The following is an 11,720-nucleotide window of genomic DNA, read 5'->3' on the forward strand; positions in this document are numbered from 1 at the left end:
TGTGGATGATATCATTTCTAAGCTAGGTATTCCTCTAGCTTTAAAGTGTCATCGTTGTGTTTTACCACAACAAGAATCCATTGATCATATTTTTTGTAGTGGTGAGTTGGCTGCTATGGTTTGGAGGTATTTGGCAGGTATTTTGGGGGTTCAGTTGCCTAACCTCCAAAACTGGACTGTGGTTATGAATGTTTGGTGGATTCGAGCGTTAGAATCTTTTCAAGTAAGTTGTTGTCGTGGTATCTTACCAATCATTATCACGTGGGCTTTGTGGAGAGCACGGTGTGAGCATAGAATGGAAGGAAAGATTACTGATTGGAAGGGTGTGGTAAGGAGGATTAAATTGATGTTAATTGATATTTTTTCTCCGCATTGAAAATTTGATAGATTGCATGCAAATGATATCAAGGTTTTAATTCCATTAAATTGCCCTTTTTCTCATGTTAGAAAAAAAAGTATGAAAGCTATAGCTTGGATTAAGCCACATAGAGGTCAATATAAACTCAATGTTGATGGTAGTTAGTAGGTGGCGGTGGGGTTATTAGAGATCACGATGGTCGAGTGTTGGTGGGTTTTGCTATTCATTATGGGCAAGTCTCCAATAATGTTGCTGAGGGGAGAGCTTTACTGGATGGGTTAAAGTTGGCACAACAGTTGGGTATTCGAGACATCTTGGTGGAGTCCAATTCAGAAGTTATTGTGAAATGGATTCAGGTTGGTAAATGCAGTTTATGGTATTTGTGGGATTTTTGGGATCACATCCAGAGTTTGTTTGTTGATTTACAGTGTTCCATCCAGCATATTTTTAGAGAAGCAAACATGGTTGCAGACTATCTTGCCAAAGACGGGGCTTTTAATAGAGGTAAGTTTTTTACAGGGTTGGCCCTTGATAGGGGAATCCTTCTTGGGTTAGTACGTACGGATAAGTGGGGTCTTCCTTATATTAGGATGTAATTGTGCTCTCCTTTATGTTGTTAGCACTTTCTTTGTTTTGTCTTCCTTTGATCATAGGGGTTTTTTGGTTTTTTGTTTATTTTTTGTAAAATCCCTGTTGATAGTGATATAACCACGGTTTTCCTCCGCCTTATGTGAGGGCTTTCTTAATAAACTTGGGACGGGGCTGCTATGTGGGTGGCTACCGGCTATTTCAAAAAAAAAAAAAAAAAGCCCATATAAAAATGGAGAGAAGGAATTAAAAAGGAAATTGAGCTTGAAATATGGTTTCAACATGATTAATCACTTGTAAGTTGATTAAATCCCTTAACTCCGGTTACAAGTTTAACCAAGACTAGATAAGGGGCTTATGGTATGGCATATGTGGGTTACAATTGGAAGATTGAAAGAAAATATGGGTTTCTTTGAGTCAATTCGTCCAGTACTAGAATTAAGTTATGATAGTTAAGGTGGGATGTATTTGATTAGATTGCTCTTTAGAAAATGATGTAAACAGCATAGACAAGAGTTGGATTAGCTGGAATGCACTTGGAGGTGCACCCACAGGACAATTGGCGATGACTTTGGCATTGGAATGACTTTCCTCGTATTAAACGGTGGTGAATCAAGTCTAATATTCTAATTCACTCTAAGAATGATGGGAAACAAAAATAAACGTATTAATGTCCATATAAAAATGGGGAGAAAGAATTAAAAAGGAAATTAAATTTGAAACATAGTTTAGAGATGATTAATCACTCCTAAGTTGCTTGATGCCATTAACTCCGTTTACAAGCGTAACCAAGGGTAGATAAGGGGAGTATGGCACATCCTGGGCCAGGGGTATACCACTGGTATCGCGTCTGTGGGTTACAATTGGAAGAATGAAAGAAAAGACAGTTTTCTATGAATCAATTCGTCCAATGCTAGAACTGAGTTACGACGGTTAAGGTGGGATGCATTTGATGTGATATCCCTAAAGGTGTTTGGCTACGGTCCGATTAGTTGCAATGCACATGAAGGTGAACCTAGGTGGCCATTGGCGGTGACTTCGGCGTTGGAATGACTTTCCTTGTATTGAAATGTGGTGTATCAAGTACAATCTTCTATTTCACTCTAACAATGATGGGAAACAACAATAAAAGTATTAATGTCCATATAAAAATGGTGAGAAAGAATTAAAAAGGAAATTAAGCTTCAAACATGGTTTCGACATGAGTAATCGCTTGTAACTTCATTAATGCCCTTAACACCGGTTACAAGTTTCACCAAGGCTAGATAAGGGGCGTATGGCACATCTAGGGCTACAATTGGAAGAAAAATAGAAAAGACATGTTTCTTCATTTCACTTCGTCCAATGCTAGAGCTGAGCTAGACGGTTAAGGTGGGATACAGATGAGATTTCCCTTGAGAAATTGGTGTAAACGGCATAGGCTAGGGTCCGATTAGTTGCCACGCACATGGAGGTGCACATAGGTGGCGATTGGCAGTGACTTGGGCATTGGAATGACTTTCCATGTTTTAAAATGTGGTCGATCGAGTCTAATTTTCTAATTCACTCTAAGAATGATGGGAAACAAAATAAAAAGTATTAATGTCCATATAAAAATGGAGAGAAGGAATTAAAAAGGAAATTGAGCTTGAAATATGGTTTAGACATGATTAATCACTTTTAAGTTAATTAAATCCCTTTACTCCGCTTAGAAGCTTAACCAAGACTAGATAAGCGGCTTATGGCACATCCTGAGCTTGAGGGAACATAATGGTATGGCATATGTAGGTTACAATTGGAAGATTGAAAGAAAAGATGGGTTTCTTTGAGTCAATTCGTCTAGTACTAGAATTAAGTTATGATAGTTAAGGTGGGATGTATTTGATTAGATTGCTCCTTAGAAAATGGTGTAAACGCTAGTCCGATTAGCTACAATGCACTTGGAGGTGCCCCAACAGGACAATTGGCGGTGACTTTGGCATTGGAATGACTTTCCTCGTATTGAAAGGTGGTGAATCAAGTCTAATCTTCTCATTCACTCTAAGAATGATGGGAACAAAAATAAACGTATTAATGTCCATACAAAAATGGGGAGAAAGAATTTAAAAGGAAATTAAATTTGAAACATAGTCGATTAACTCCGTTTACAAGCTTAACCAAGGGTAGATAAGGGGAGTATGGCACATCCTGGGCCGGAGGTAAACCAATGGTATCGCGTCTGTGGGTTACAATTGGAAGAATGAAAGAAAAGACGGTTTCCTTTGAGTCAATTCATCCAATGTTAAAACTAAGTTACGATGGTTAAGGTGGGATGCATTTAATGTGATATCCCTAGATGTAAACGACCTAGGCTAGAGTCCAATTACTTGCAACGCACAAGGAGGTGCACCTAGGTGGCGATTGACTGTGACTTGGGCGTTGGAATGACTTTCGTTGTATTGAAATGTGGTGTATCAAGTCTAATCTTCTATTTCACTCTAACAATGATGGGAAACAACAATAAAAGTATTAATGTCTATATAAAAATGGTGAGAAAGAATTAAAAAGGAAATTAATCTTCAAACATGGTTTAGACATGAGTAATCGCTTGTAAGTTGATTAATGCCCTTAACACTGGTTACAAGTTTCACCAAGGCTAGATAAGGGGCGTATGACACATGGCGAGGACAATTGGAGGTGCAATGCACTTGGAGGTGCACCTACAGGACAATTGGCGAGGACTTTGGCATTGGAATGACTTTCCTCGTATTGAAATGTGGTGAATCAAGTCTAATCTTCTAAGTCACTCTAAGAATGATGGGAAACAAAAATAAACGTATTAATGTCCATACAAAAATGGGGAGAAAGAATTAAAAAGGAAATTAAAATTGAAACAAGGTTTAGAGATGATTAATCACTTGTAAGTTGCTTGATGCCATAAACTCCGTTTACAAGCTTAACCTAGGGTAGATAAGGGAGTATGGCACACCCTGGGCCGGACGTAAACCAATGGTATCGCGTATGTGGGTTTCAATTGGAAGAATGAAAGAAAAGACGGTTTTCTTTGAGTCAATTCGTCCAATACTAGAACAAAGTTACGACGGTTAAGGTGGGATGCATTTGTTGTGATATCCCTAGAGGTAAACGGACTAGCCCAAAGCCCGATTAGTTGCAATGCAGATGAAGGTGCACCTAGGTGGTGATTGGCGGTGACTTGGGTGTTGGAATGACATTCCTTGTATTGAAATGTGGTGTATCAAGTATAATCTTCTATTTCACTCTAACAATAATGGGAAACAACAATAAAAGTATTAATGTCCATATAAAAATGGTGAGAAAGAATTAAAATGGAAATTAAGCTTCAAACATGGTTTAGACATGAGTAATTGCTTGTAAGTTGATTAATGCCTTTAACATCGGTTACAAGTTTCACCAAGGCTAGATAAGGGGCGTATGGCACATCTAGGGCTACAATTGGAAGAAAGATAGAAAAGATAGGTTTCTTTGTGTCACTTCATCCAATGCTAGAGCTGAGCTAGACGGTTAAAGTGGAATACATTTGATGAGATTTCCCTTGAGAAATTGGTGTAAACGGCATAGGGTAGGGTCCGATTAGTTGCAACGCATATGAAGGTGTACCTAGGTGGCGATTGGCGGTGACTTGGGCATTGGAATGACTTTCCTTGTTTTCAAATGTGGTGGATCGAGTTAAATTTTCTAATTCACTCTAAGAATGATGGGAAACAAAAATAAAAGTATTAATGTCCATATAAAAATGAAGAGAAGGAATTAAAAGGGAAATTGAGCTTGAAACTTGGTTTAGACATGATTAATCACTTGTAAGTTGATTAAATCCCTTAACTCTGGGTACAGGCTTAACCAAGGCTAGATAAGGGGCTTATGGTACATCCTGAGCTTGAGGGAACATAATGGTATGGCATATGTGGGTTACAATTGGAAGATTGAAAGAAAAGATGGCTTCCTTTGAGTCAGTTCGTCCAATACTAGAATTAAGTTATGACAGTTAGGGTGGGATGTATTTGATTAGATTGCTCTTTAGAAAATGGTGTAAACAGCATAGGCAAGACTCCGATTAGCTGCAATGCAATTGGAGGTGCACCTACAGGACAATTGCCGAGGACTTTGGCATTGGAATGACTTTCCTCGTATTGAAATGTGGTGAATCAAGTCCAATCTTCTAATTCACTCTAAGAATGATGGGAAACAAAAATAAACGTATTAATGTCCATACAAAAATGGGGAGAAAGAATTAAAAAGGAAATTAAAATTGAAACAAGGTTTAGAGATGATTAATCACTTGTAAGTTGCTTGATGCCATAAACTCCGTTTACAAGCTTAACCTAGGGTAGATAAGGGAGTATGGCACACCCTGGGCCGGACATAAACCAATGGTATCGCGTATGTGGGTTTCAATTGTAAGAATGAAAGAAAAGACGGTTTTCTTTGAGTCAATTCGTCCAATACTAGAACAAAGTTACGACGGTTAAGGTGGGATGCATTTGTTGTGATATCCCTAGAGGTAAACGGACTAGCCCAAAGCCCGATTAGTTGCAATGCAGATGAAGGTGCACCTAGGTGGCGATTGGCGGTGACTTGGGTGTTGGAATGACATTCCTTGTATTGAAATGTGGTGTATCAAGTATAATCTTCTATTTCACTCTAACAATAATGGGAAACAACAATAAAAGTATTAATGTCCATATAAAAATGGTGAGAAAGAATTAAAATGGAAATTAAGCTTCAAACATGGTTTAGACATGAGTAATTGCTTGTAAGTTGATTAATGCCTTTAACATCGGTTACAAGTTTCACCAAGGCTAGATAAGGGGCGTATGCACATCTAGGGCTACAATTGGAAGAAAGATAGAAAAGATAGGTTTCTTTGTGTCACTTCATCCAATGCTAGAGCTGAGCTAGACGGTTAAAGTGGAATACATTTGATGAGATTTCCCTTGAGAAATTGGTGTAAACGGCATAGGGTAGGGTCCGATTAGTTGCAACGCATATGAAGGTGTACCTAGGTGGCGATTGGCGGTGACTTGGGCATTGGAATGACTTTCCTTGTTTTCAAATGTGGTGGATCGAGTTAAATTTTCTAATTTACTCTAAGAATGATGGGAAACAAAAATAAAAGTATTAATGTCCATATAAAAATTAAGAGAAGGAATTAAAAGGGAAATTGAGCTTGAAACTTGGTTTAGACATGATTAATCACTTGGAAGTTGATTAAATCCCTTAACTCTGGTTACAGGCTTAACCAAGGCTAGATACGGGGCTTATGGTACATCTTGAGCTTGAGGGAACATAATGGTATGGCATATGTGGGTTACAATTGGAAGATTGAAAGAAAAGATGGCTTCCTTTGAGTCAATTCGTCCAATACTAGAATTAAGTTATGACAGTTAGGGTGGGATGTATTTGATTAGATTGCTCTTTAGAAAATAGTGTAAACAGCATAGGCAAGACTCCGATTAGCTGCAATGCAATTGGAGGTGCACCTACAGGACAATTGCCGAGGACTTTGGCATTGGAATGACTTTCCTCGTATTGAAATGTGGTGAATCAAGTCCAATCTTCTAATTCACTCTAAGAATGATGGGAAACAAAAATAAACGTATTAATGTCCATACAAAAATGGGGAGAAAGAATTAAAAAGGAAATTAAAATTGAAACAAGGTTTAGAGATGATTAATCACTTGTAAGTTGCTTGATGCCATAAACTCCGTTTACAAGCTTAACCTAGGGTAGATAAGGGAGTATGGCACACCCTGGGCCGGACATAAACCAATGGTATCGCGTATGTGGGTTTCAATTGTAAGAATGAAAGAAAAGACGGTTTTCTTTGAGTCAATTCGTCCAATACTAGAACAAAGTTACGACGGTTAAGGTGGGATGCATTTGTTGTGCTATCCCTAGAGGTAAACGGACTAGCCTAGAGCCCGATTAGTTGCAATGCAGATGAAGGTGCACCTAGGTGGCGATTGGCAGTGACTTGGGCGTTGGAATGACATTCCTTGTATTGAAATGTGGTGTATCAAGTATAATCTTCTATTTCACTCTAACAATAATGGGAAACAACAATAAAAGTATTAATGTCCATATAAAAATGGTGAGAAAGAATTAAAATGGAAATTAAGCTTCAAACATGGTTTAGACATGAGTAATTGCTTGTAAGTTGATTAATGCCTTTAACATCGGTTACAAGTTTCACCAAGGCTAGATAAGGAGTGTATGGCACATCTAGGGCTACAATTGGAAGAAAGATAGAAAAGACAGGTTTCTTTGTGTCACTTCATCCAATGCTAGAGCTGAGCTAGACGGTTAAAGTGGAATACATTTGATGAGATTTTCCTTGAGAAATTGGTGTAAACGGCATAGGGTAGGGTCCGATTAGTTGCAACGCACATGAAGGTGTACCTAGGTGGCGATTGGCAGTGACTTGGGCATTGGAATGACTTTCCTTGTTTTCAAATGTGGTGGATCGAGTTAAATTTTCTAATTCACTCTAAGAATGATGGGAAACAAAAACAAAAGTATTAATGTCCGGATAAAAATGGAGAGAAGGAATTAAAAAGCAAATTGAGCTTGGAACATGGTTTAGACATGATTAATCACTTGTAAGTTGATTATATCCCTTAACTACGGTTACAAGCTTACCCAAGGCTAGATAAGGGGCTTATGGCACATCATGAGCTTCAGGGAACATAATGGTATGGCATATGTGGGGTACAGTTGGAAGATTGAAAGAAAAGATGGGTTTCTTTGAGTCAATTCGTCCAATACTAGAATTAAGTTATGACGGTTAAGGTGAGATGTATTTGATTAGATCGCTCTTTAGAAAATCGTGCAACAAGCAAAGGCAAGAGTCCAATTAGGTGCAATGCACTTGGAGGTGCACATACAGGACAATTGGCGATGACTTTGGCATTGGAATGAGTTTTCTCGTATTAAAATGTGGTGTATCATGTCTAATCTTCTATTTCACTCTAACAATGATGGGAAACAACAATAAAGGTATTAATGTCCATATAAAAATGGTTTGAAAGAATTAAAAAGGAAATTACGCTTGAAACATGGTTTAGACATGAGTATTCGCTTGTAAGTTGATTAATGCCCTTAACACCGGTTACAAGTTTCACCAAGGCTAGATAAGGGGTGTATGGCACATCCAGGGCTACAATTGGAAGAAAGATAGAAAAGACAAGTTTCTTCGTGTCACTTCGTCCAATGCTAGAGCTGATCTAGACAATTAACGTGCAATGCATTTGATGAGATTTCCCTTGAGAAATTGGTGTAAACGGCAGAGGCTAGGTTTCGATTAGTTGCAACACACATGGAAGTGCACCTAGGTGGCGATTGGCGGTGACTTGGGCATTGGATTGACTGTCCTTGTTTTGAAATGTGGTGGATCGAGTCTAATTTTCTAATTCACTCTAAGAATGATGGGGAACAAAAACAAAAGTATTAATGTCCATATAAAAATGGAGAGAAGGAATTCAAAAGGAAATTGAGCTTGAAACATGGTTTAGATATGATTAATCACTTGTAGGTTGATTAAATCCCTTAACTCCGCTTACAAGCTTAACCAAGGCTAGATAAGGGGCTTATGGCACATCTTGAGCTTGAGGGAACATAATGGTATGGCATATGTGAGTTACAATTGGAAGAATGAAAGAAAAGAGGGTTTTCTTTGAGTCAATTCATCCAATGCTAGAACTAAGTTATGACGGTTAAGGTGGGATGCATTTGATGTGATATCCCTAGAGGTAAACGGCCTAGGCTAGAGTTCGATTAGTTACAACGCACATGGAGGTGCACCTAGGTGACAATTCGTGGTGACTTGGGCGTTGGAATGACTTTCCTTGTATTGAAATGTGGTGTATCAAGTCTAATATTCTATTTCACTCTGACAATAATGGGAAACAACAATAAAAGTATTAAGGTCCATATAAAAATGGTGAGAAAGAATTGAAAAGGAAATTAAGCTTCAAACATAGTTTAGACATGAGTAATCGCTTGTAAGTTGATTAATGCCCTTAACACCGGTTACAAGTTTCACCAAGGCTAGATAAGGGGCGTATGGCACATCCAGCGCTACAATTGGAAGAACGATAGAAAAGACAGGTTTCTTCGTGTCACTTCGTCCAATGCTAGAGCTGAGCTAGACGGTTAAAGTGGAATGCATTTGATGAGATTTTCCTTGAGAAATTGGTGTAAAGGGCCTAGGCTATAGTCCGATTAGTTGCAACGCACATGGAGGTGCACCTAGGTGGCAATTGGTGGTGACTTGGGAGTTGGAATGACTTTCCTAGTATTGAAATGTGGTGTCTGATGTCTAATCTTCTACTTCACTCTAACAATGATGGGAAACAAAAATAAACGTATTAATGTCCATATAAAAATGGGGAGAAAGATTTAAAAAGGAAATTAAATTTGAAACATGCTTTAGAGATAATTCAATTAAGAACTCAATTTACGAAATTCCCAATCGGAAGGTATAGATTTATAAACCAAAATTAAATCAAATTTAAATCTTTAAAAAATCATGCACCACTTTTAAGATACGTAAATTATTACTCCTATTGAGAAAATCCAATGTCGATAATATATTTAGGGAGTGATATTGCAGCAAAAAACTAAATCAATATAGATAAATAATTGATCCAAACATAATCAAAGAACTAATACATTCAATAGAAAAAGCATGACTGAATCCATAAACAGAATGATCTAGAAGATGAAGGTGCATGATATGGTGTAGGATATGATCTATGGGGTTGTGCAGGCGGCTGGTTTTCAGACTTCCAGCTAAAATTGGGGTGATTACACCACCCTAGATTATAGGTAATAGAGAAATGTATACAAGGCTTCTTGTACATACCTAAGGTATTACATTGCTCCTCATACATCCCTCTCATCTCATCAAATGTGGGACACTCTTGGGCAAGGTGATCTACCCTGCCACACATAAAACATGGTCCAAAAGACTCTACATGATTAGCCACGTGTGTTGACTTTAAGTCTTTATTCTTCAACACCTCTAGCTCCCTAGTGAGCATCTCAACCTTACTCTTTAGGTTATCTTCTTCCCTGAGATGGTAAATTCTACCACAATTTAGGTTTCCTGTAGGCCGTGACCTATCTGTGCTCTCAATAGCACTAGGTCCAGTCCAAGTATGAGCTTTTTCAACAAGCTCATTGAGGTATTCTATGGCCTCATCAGGATCTTTCTGCAAGAACTCACCATTACACATCATCTCCACAAATTGACGCTCTCTAGGTGTAAGTCCCTCATAAAAATAGCTCACTAAGTGCCAATTCTCATACCCATGGTGAGGACACATACTTAATAGCTCCTTAAATCTCTCCCAAGAGTGATACAAAGTCTCACTATCCTTTTGTACAAAGGTGGAGATTTGCCTTTTTAAAGCATTGGTCTTATGTTGGGGAAAGTATTTATTAAAGAAGACCTGAGTCATCTCATTCCATGACCCAATAGATCGTGATCTCAATGAGTATAGCCAACTCTTAGCTCTATCCTTCAAGGAGAAAGGAACGAACTTAAGTCTCACAATGTCATCAGTTGCATTTTGACTATGAAAAGTCGTAACTACTTCCTCAAACTCCCTAATGTGCACATAAGGATTTTCATTTTCCAAGCCATGAAAAGTAGGGAGTAACTGTATCGTCCATGTTTTAAAATCCAATTGGCAAATATTAGCTGGAAACATAATGCATGTGGCTGTGCGTGTAGGGTGGAGGTAATCTTGAAAGGTCCTAGTGGGTTGATATTCGTGTTTACTCATTTTCTCAGAATTATAAGAATTATCAAAGAAATTATCAAAAAAATTACCAAAAAAATTAAACTCTGATTCTAACACAGGTCTACAAGCAAACCGACCCAAGGCGTCTCTATACTTGTGCATGCAAGGTAAAGAAAAACGTAACACTAAAAGACTACAAGAAGAAACAGAAAATAAAATAAAGATGCAGCAAACTAAAAGAGGGAAGGAACGAAGTTACCGCCTTTACAAACTGTTGAAAAGAAAAACTATCTCACAATTCTTCTACCGTCTCCCCAGCAACGGTGCCAAAATTTGATTACGCCCAAAGAATAACGCGGTAGTTGTAGCACAGCTTTGAGATGTCGATTCCACAAGGAGACAAATTAAAAGAATAGCAAGAGAAAGAAAGAAACTAAAGAAAAATATTAAATAAATAATGGAGAACAAAGATTAATTTTAAATATAAATTAAAGTGAAGCAAAATGATTAACGGAAAAGGTACTCAAATTTGACGAACAGTAACGTGTCGGGAATCCGTTGCACAAATCCAGTATTTTAATTATTCTTAATTCATTGGATAACTCGATTAGGAACTCAATTTACAAAATTCCCAATCGGAAGGTATAGATTTATAAACCAAAATTAAATCAAATTTAACTCTTTGAAAAATCATTCACCACTTTTAAGATACGTAAATTATTACCCCTATTGAGAAAATCCAATGACGATAATATACTCAGGGAGCGATATTACAACAAAAAATTAAATCAATATAGATAAATAATTGATCCAAACATAATCAAAGAACTAATCCATTCAATAGAAAAAGCATGACTGAATCCATAAATTGAATAAATTCTATGATTATTCGGAGAATAAAACATCAACGATGAATTGAGAATGATAAAACAAAAGAGTTTTAGCAATTGAAAATCAAATACATCAATTAAGAATAAATTAGAAATACCACTATTGTACCAAAAACCATGTAATGATATTCTCAAAAGAAG

General features: G+C 37.5%; 1 non-coding gene across 1 annotated transcript; it reads left to right on the forward strand.

Annotated features, from left to right (window-relative positions):
• The first annotated feature begins 10,249 nt into the window (after positions 1 to 10,249).
• On the forward strand, positions 10,250 to 10,357 carry LOC122299955. Its single transcript, XR_006239807.1, has one exon. It is a non-coding gene; the product is annotated as a small nucleolar RNA R71 (small nucleolar RNA).
• Positions 10,358 to 11,720: the final 1,363 nt, after the last annotated feature.

This window comes from Carya illinoinensis, chromosome 16 (genome assembly GCF_018687715.1).
Source record: "Carya illinoinensis cultivar Pawnee chromosome 16, C.illinoinensisPawnee_v1, whole genome shotgun sequence".
Taxonomy (NCBI): Eukaryota; Viridiplantae; Streptophyta; class Magnoliopsida; order Fagales; family Juglandaceae; genus Carya; species Carya illinoinensis.